This window comes from Mytilus californianus, unplaced genomic scaffold, assembly GCF_021869535.1.
Source record: "Mytilus californianus isolate M0D057914Y unplaced genomic scaffold, xbMytCali1.0.p SCAF_47, whole genome shotgun sequence".
Classification (NCBI taxonomy): domain Eukaryota; kingdom Metazoa; phylum Mollusca; class Bivalvia; order Mytilida; family Mytilidae; genus Mytilus; species Mytilus californianus.
In genome coordinates, this window is record NW_026262698.1 from 671,839 (window position 1) to 680,476 (window position 8,638).

Genomic DNA, 8,638 nt, shown 5'->3' on the forward strand with positions numbered 1-8,638 from the left:
TTTGATAATCTGCGGAAATATGTCACAATATAGTACTGGCCGTTCAAACATAGTTCATACTCTCCTCTTTCCCCTTTAAACTGATTATTCCTTTTTTTTTAACTAGAGTGAGTGAAAGTTGTTATACCCCCGCCATAATGAAAATTTCCCCTTGAAATAATTTTTTTTTAATTTAAACAATGTTGTAGACCATAATGTGGTCGAGTAAGATTTTGACATCGAACATTTTTAATTCAAAAGTTATGCTTCGGGTGGGGCTATCTGTGATCACTAGATCACCTAATTCTATTTCTACTTATTTACTACTGATATGGGCGAATCTGTTGAAAAAAGGATAGCAACTGTTTTATTTGATTTTTGTTATTGCGTTGCATTTTAGATAAAGACTTTTTCCTTTACGTCCAGTTGCAGATATTCCAATCACATTTAGAACGCAAATAAGTCTAACAATAAATCTATGTGTAGTGTATTTGATGATGCATAATGAACCAGCAAAATAGACGGACATTTCAAAACCAATTGAAGGTTTTGATCTAATAAATTATTTATTTGCGTGATATAATCGGACAGTTTTGAGATCATCAAATTCGGTTAACACTTAAAGAGGCTTGTGAATGGCAAGATGATCTGAACATTTTGGCTGTATTATATTGCTTGTCATACTTAACGTTTATTTGCTAATAATACAAGAATAAAACCTTCCAATCTGTATAAAACGTTTATTTCCCTTGACAACGATCTAGCGAAGAATAATCACTTTCAGAAACTGACATTTATCGATATTAATGTTAAAATCGATATGCTTTGTCAATAAAGAATAAAAGAGAACCTATTATTTAAAAATCCAACTGAAACAGATAAATAATGTTTTAAAATCAGATTAAAAGCCTATCTTATTTATCAATTATTTGACAACAATGTCGCATAGCATATTAGATGTATACCATGCAGTCGCTTTACCTTAAATATGCATTAGGCAAAATGAAATATGACAAATAAGTTCCATACCTGTTTTACACCTGCGATGAGTGTCCTTCGTTATTATCTTCAATCCAGATGTGTATCGAAGATCGATATATTTATAGTTTGGAAGTATATGCTGATCTTGTTTTTGATTTTTCCCGAACAAAAAAAAAATAGAACAATCTGTTCAATTAGTTTTTAATTAAAATAAATTAAAGCCAAACATTGATTTTTCAGGTAACGCCAGCGATATTCTATGAAACTTTATAGTACATTAGTTGTAGAAATCATATAAATTCAATCGGAACTGTTTTGAGCGCATATCCGAGATAGAAAATATAAAGTATCTTACTCCTGATTATTATTCTATTATAAAGTGTAGGTATTATTAATTTTTTAAACATAATATTTACCAAGCAAATACAAACTTACTTTTTTGTATAAATCATCAAAGTTGTATATTTCAGAGCATTGTAATCTAGATTTTTCTTTCCTTTGTCTTCAGTAAAGAATAAGAAAGTGTCTGTTCAATAGTTAACGTATTTTTTTCTTATATAAACATGAGTTAGCTAGACTGACATTAGACAAATGTTGTTTTTAATGTGTTTTTTTTTCTCAGTTTGTTAAAGCATTTGTTTGACCTTTCGCAAAGAAAATATTTCAAAGAGTGATAGGTATAATGAATGATATTTTAACAATACCCGTTGAATTTAATTTGAAATATTGTAGAGTATCGGGTGGGGGAATCCGGGTCGACCTTTTTTTTTATTACCAATGATCATATTAGAATGGAAAAGTCTGAATTTTGGAATAACATTTAAAACCTATCACATCCTTCAATTGTCGAAATATTCTAATTTTCTTATTTATTCGTAGTAATTTAAGTGTTTTTCGTTTCTCGTTTTTTATACAGATTACACCTTTGGTTTTCCTGTTTGAATGGTTTTACACTAGTCATTTTTGGGACCCTTTATAGCTTGCTGTTCGGTGTGAGCCAAAGCTCCGTGTTAAAGGCCGTACTTTAACCTATAATGGTTTACTTTATAAATTGTGACTAGGATGGAGAGTTGTCTCATTGGTACTCATACCACATCTTCTTATAGCTAAACAATTATTCTCAATTAACAGTTGTAAGTTTTGGGATGGTGGCTGTGTGCATTCCACAATTTGCAAATCATTAAGTTATGTGATCTATTTACTATGTAATCATTTGAGGGCTTTGATTGCCTTTTTCCGATTATTGTTTGTGGCTCATCTAGTTTGGCCCATGCTATCGCCATTACAGTGTATCCACTGTCTATGTAAACTTTCTCAAATATCTTCTCCTCTGAAACAAATGAATAAGTTAAAGCCTTCCTTATCTCTGTGTTATCTACAATAGTGAAGAAGTTATTGTCACATGTCAAATTATGAATTCGAAGCGTTATTAGAGTTTTAACTTATTATATATTATCTTGAAAGTTTTAATAGGAAGACAAACTCTACAAACAGCAAATATCAGTTGTGTTCAATCGGTAAAAATTTCAAGTTTAAACGTGTTTTGCTTTTTTTTTCCCTGAAATCAATCATAAACCTAGCGAGAAACTGTAAGAAGGATGATTGGTACATCATGGTAACAAAGCATTTCACTGGTCGTTTTTATTGTGACGATAACTCCTCATAGGAGGTCATTTTATATGGTAAGGGGAAGGGGTTTGGCTTAAAAGGCCTGATAAATACTCTTATTTTTCTGATTTTTAGATAAATAATGTGATCCTAGTAATGAACAAAATTATTTTTTTTCCCCTAAATTTCAATGTAATAGCTGTAAATCTTAATGTTAATAATTTGTTTCCTTTTAGAATTTTTGAACGCGATGAAGATGAAAAATTAATATATTAAATATTTGTAGGAAAATTACAAAAAAAATCAATTGAAAGCTTAAAGGGGCGTTAGCTGTCAAATTCATACTCACCGATTTGACTCAAATTCTCATATTTGATTTATAATATACTAAAACATATATCCAAATTATAAAAAGTCTAAAATAAACAATTTACAATGCACGGGCTCGATAATATGTATCAGCATTTCGGGTGTATTCAAGTCTTACTAGACGCCATATAATTAACCATCTTGGTGACCTCCGAAGACTGCCGACGGTCATTTAATCCGATATAAACATAATTATAGATATATTTTGGTTTTCCCGTTTGAATGGTTTTACACTAGTAATTTTTGGGCCTCTTTATAGCTTGTTGTTCGGTGTGAGCCAAGGCTCCGTGTTGAAGACCGTACCTATAATGGTTTACTTTTATAAATTTTGACTTGGATGGAGAGTTATCTCATTGGCACTCATACCACATCTTCTTATATCTATATAAATAGATGGCGAACTCGTGCAATTGGATTTTTCTATGTCTGTTTGATTTCATATTATAGGTTAAAAATATATGTTAATCATCGTTTTATCTGTATGAGAATCAGTTTTTGTGGATCGAATCAGTCAATCAAATGGTTTAACCTTGTTTCACTTTCAATTGTGACATTCTTTTCCTTTTAATAACTGAACACGCCTAATTAATGCGTACATGTAACCCATCTCTAGCTAAGGGGTTAAATTGAAGGTCCCATGAATACGGATTCAATGAGGTCGAATGCAAGTGAATAATTCATCAGCGATGTTTCTTAGCTTATTTTGACAAAATTGAACCAAACTGGATGCTAAAAGCAAATTATTATTTCACTATTTCACTTTCATTAATGATTGAACAAAAAAAAATCATGTTTTGATTTTTTTTATATCTCGTAGCTAATGCCCCTTTAAGAAACGTGAAGCGAGGTTCATAGTTCAACGTAGGCCATGGAGATAAAGACTTTACTGAACTGTTACGTAAACAGTAATGAACGTACCGTTCTCTACAGATTGGAGCAGGATTATAGGAGAGTTTGAATGTCTGTTATTTGTATGTTAGTTGGCTGATTGCAGTATAAACATCAATATTACATAATTTTGCCACGTTGATATTTTATAGTATTACAAGGAAACTGTAAAACGTGAATGAAGCCAGAGGGACTTGATGGTTTTGCAGGAACGTTCATTATGCACTTTTCTGATTAGTTTAGCTTTGGCAATGACTACATTGATTAATTTTACTGTCGAATGATTGGACCAATATAATACATACTGGTCACAAGCCTCATTTTCAATTTCCTGAAATAGTTTCACAGAAAAGATTTACATTAATATCATCAGCTTACCTGATCAATGGAGTTGACAAATATGTTATCAGCCTACCTGATCACAGACGTTGACAAATATGTTATCAGCCTACCTGATCACGAGAGTTGACAAATATACTATCAGCCTACCTGATCACGGGAGTTGGACAAATATGTTATCAGACTACCTGATCACGAGAGTTGACAAATATACTATCAGCCTACCTGATCAAGGAAGTTGACAAATATGTTATCCTACTACCTGATCACGAGAGTTGAGAAATATCAACTTACCTTATCAGAGGAAATGAAACTCAATTTTGTTTCCCGTGGGACTTTTCTGTTACACTCAACACATATTCAAAATATCTAAATGACTTTACATTTGAACAACATCATCGCGTGTGTAGCCACAATCACCATACCTAAACCATCGTTCATCTATGTCGAAAAAGTGCACAACGTTGTGATCAAACTTGATGAAATGAATTATAATGTTGCTTTCTTGTTTATGAACGCACTCTTATACCCCGGGGATCCCTAGATAAAGAATATATGGATACATATTTTGTAATCAATAATGGTTCTATGAAATATTTTCCCTTATAATTTTACCTTTATTCTATTTTCTTAATCTTTATACGCATTTTTATCTTTTGTAGTAGAAACTACAGAAAAAATCATCAGGAATTTGAGCTCATGAATTAAAAAAATTGTATAGTTCATGTGACACTTTGTTTAATATGCATTTCTATATATAAATCATAATTTTAAAATTTTAGATTCTTTTCGTCGTTGACATTTATTCCTCTTTACTGAATCAAATTTACATATAAATATAAATCAAGTTAGCTATAAGAGACATTTTGAGACAAAGTTTAAATGCAGAATTATATTGTTTGACTGAATTGTAAAACGTGCGTAGCATTAATTTCACCGTTAATGCTTGTGGAGGTGTTATACCAGTAGAAATAGTGAAGTAAAAGAATATTGCAGGGTGATGCATTTGCAATTTATGAAGGCAGTCATTAAAATTTATACACAAGGAGTTTTCTAAATTTTCCTGAAAAAGAATTTTTTTAAATAAACACGTTTACAATGGATAGTTCAACAAGTTTGATTTTGCGAAACATGGGTTTTTGTGTGTTTGCTGTCACATTGACGGTCCAAACATTCCCTTTCATTAACATTTGAAATTTAACACATTAAAACGGATTAATACTGGACTATCATTTACCGAATAAAACAAAACGTTATCGATTGAAATTGATAGCTTTAAAACAAGGGTATTTATTAGATCAATCGCTTTTTGATGAAATGTTTTCTTTGCTATTTCTCCGAAAAAGTGTAAAATGTGTCACAAGATTAGAGTTATCCATGTTAATGCTCATGAATAAACGTTGTATATAAAAGTTATCTCCTTTGTCAAAATCACAGATTCTTTGTCTCATTAATATGTCAAGAACTATATCCAAGATATCTTAAATGAAAACATAGAAAAAGTGTATTAAGTTAGAGCTTTTCTGATAAAGTAACAACCCCCAGTTTTGTCTTTTTATTTGAGTATTTTTAAAACAATATGATCGATTGACTTTTAAGTCAAGTATCAAATCTAAGCTAGCGGCGCCAAATAGTCTCAGGTAGATGAGACCATCATGGGAAGCTATGATCGTCTTAGGTGGATGAGACCCTCATGGGAAGCTATGATCGGACACCTCTCCTTGGTAATCAGTCCGATGCCAAGTCTTTATCTACCTTAATATCATAAGTAGCAGTAATTGGCGAATATCAGAAGTACATACTACGGCGACTCTGTGGACATAATTTACTTTGTTGATCTTCAGCACTCTCTACAAATGCACGGATTTATGATAAGAGGAATTGAAGTATACGCTTGGTGAAGTTCCTTTTTAATAATTCAATACTTCCATATTTACTCTAAGACTTACATGACGATTCTTTTTAAATCATTTTACAAAACAAAAACAAGACATTTACAGATCAAAATACGGTCTTAAAGAGTGTCAAGAAATAAATAAAGACTCAGTCGGACTAGGTTCTAGACGCTATTAGCTTTTCGTGTCGGTGTGATCTTTCCTGCAGTCTGCAATATTTACCAGTCATTACCAAGTATTTCAAATGATGGACACAGTGAAAGACAAAAATGGCTTATAGTATAGTATTCGAAATCATCTTTCCTTTTTGTTGCAATTGGTTATTTTCCCTCATTTTATTCAAACGGCGTTTTTGAATGTCAAATGGTAAAAACTGGACTATGTTACTTTTAAATTGCCTTCAATAGAAAAGTGTCTAATTTTGACGAGCATTTACTTAATCAAATCAAGTGCTGTTGGAATGTTGTAAAATAGAAATGGAAAGTTCACAATTGAGACGTAGATGCGTTCAACACAGGCACCCTTATGCAAGTTGTTTAGTGGAAGGACATAATCTATAAAGCGAAACACGAAGCCACATTATAATTCTAGTGTCTTTTCATTCTTCATGAGAAGCTCTTCGTTGTATGAAGTTTGTCTCATATGAAATGAGAAAGAATTTGACAAGAAGAGGAACGAACACTGTTGGTTCCCATAAGAGTGCCGATTGTTTGTTTGAAAACGCGTCTTCCAAACACAACAAATGATGTATAATAATTACCACATCATAAAGCGAGATATTTGTGTCTCTGTTGGCTAGATTATAGAAAATTCAAGATATGTTCAAAGTCTTGATTTCGGTGTACATGCATTTGCTAGATTTGGATTTCTTTGCGGAAGAAGTAGTCACTAATTTTTTTTACGTTACGGGATATAATTCTATACGGCCAACATGTCTTATTTATTTTTACTATTTTCGGAAATAGTTATTCTCATCCAATCTACCCATTATATTGAACTAAAACTACATAAACTGGCGATTCATTGCTAAGGTAGTAGTTTAGGAATGTATGCTGTTGCTAGAAAAATGAAATTCAATGGTTTTATACGAAAAATAACACAAAATGTTAATTCAAGCAGATGTCGTATGATTAATTGCCAATGAGACAATTATCCACCCGAGACCAAATGATGCCGATATAGTAAACTATAGGTTTCCGTGAGCACTTCAACAATGTGCAAACTCCATACCATATAGTATGCTATAATAGGCCCTGGCACTAAAAAATGTGAAATAATTCAGACAAAAAACGACGACCCTGTTACAATAACGAAAAACAAACAAAAACAAATTATGGCAGACAGCAACCAATGACAACCACTGAATATAGGCCCCTAAATATATTCGTACATACTACTAATTAACCAAATTTGAACCCCGACACCAAAAGGCTGCAATCTTTTAAGCGCATGCAGATCGTTTAGCAGGCGGAATAAACAGATTTAAAAGATGATGAAAAATTTAGATTAAAGACAAGCAAAAAAGTAAATGGCTGTAAATGTTCATAAAACCGTACATGTACGTTCGAATAACGGTTGATAATGGGATCTATCTTTAATATGATATTCGCTGTTGCAGAATTATAAACATTATTTATTAATTATTTTATTTATTTTGTAAATAGATCAAATGTATTCGTTCAGTGTATGTTTACTTGTTTTTGTTAATATGCCGCTGCATTTGTTTGCACCTGTCCTAAGTCAGGAACCTGTTTCAGTGATTGCCGTTTGTTGATGTGGTTCTTAAGTGCTTCTCGTTTCTCGTTTTTTATATAGATTAGACCGTTGGTTTTCCTGTTTGAATTGTTTTACACTAGTCATTTTGGGGCCCTTTATAGCTTGCTGTTCGGTGTGAGCTAAGGCTCCGTGTTGAAGGTCGTACTTTGACCTATAATTGTTTACTTTTTACACATTGTGACTTGGATGGAGAGTTGTCTCATTGGCACTCAATGTACATCTTCTTATTTCTATTACATATCAAAAACAAGTGAAATCTTTACATTTTTCAATATGGCTTAAGCTTAGAACATGCAAATAATAAAAACAAAATTATTATCGCGTAAATTGCGATGGCATATATCTCGCAAAAAATTAAAAACTCCCAATTTACACTTTGCCAGGAGTGTTGTATATGACTTCGTGAAATTCCAAAAAATTAACATGCATTTTCTCCATTGTTCAACCTAAGGCGATGTTCAAATTTCGTAACTCGATTTAGAAGTGACAAATCAAGGTAACAAACAGAATTTGAGGGAATCGCATGTCATTTAAAATGCGCAAAAACATTTCCGACTTGATAGTATTTCACACGTTTGGTTAGTACTGCAAACTTTACCATAACCATTCTGGATTGTAAATTATATTTATCAAGGTTAATTCAGTTTCATTTTTTTAATAAATTTCAACGTTGTTATTGATTCGGCGTTACAACTCCTTTGTTTCAAGCCCCATCATTTGTCTTATGTAGACGAAATACCCGTCAGGTGTATCAAATATATAAAATCTTTGATTACCTTTCAATGCATAGAAACAAGACGAAC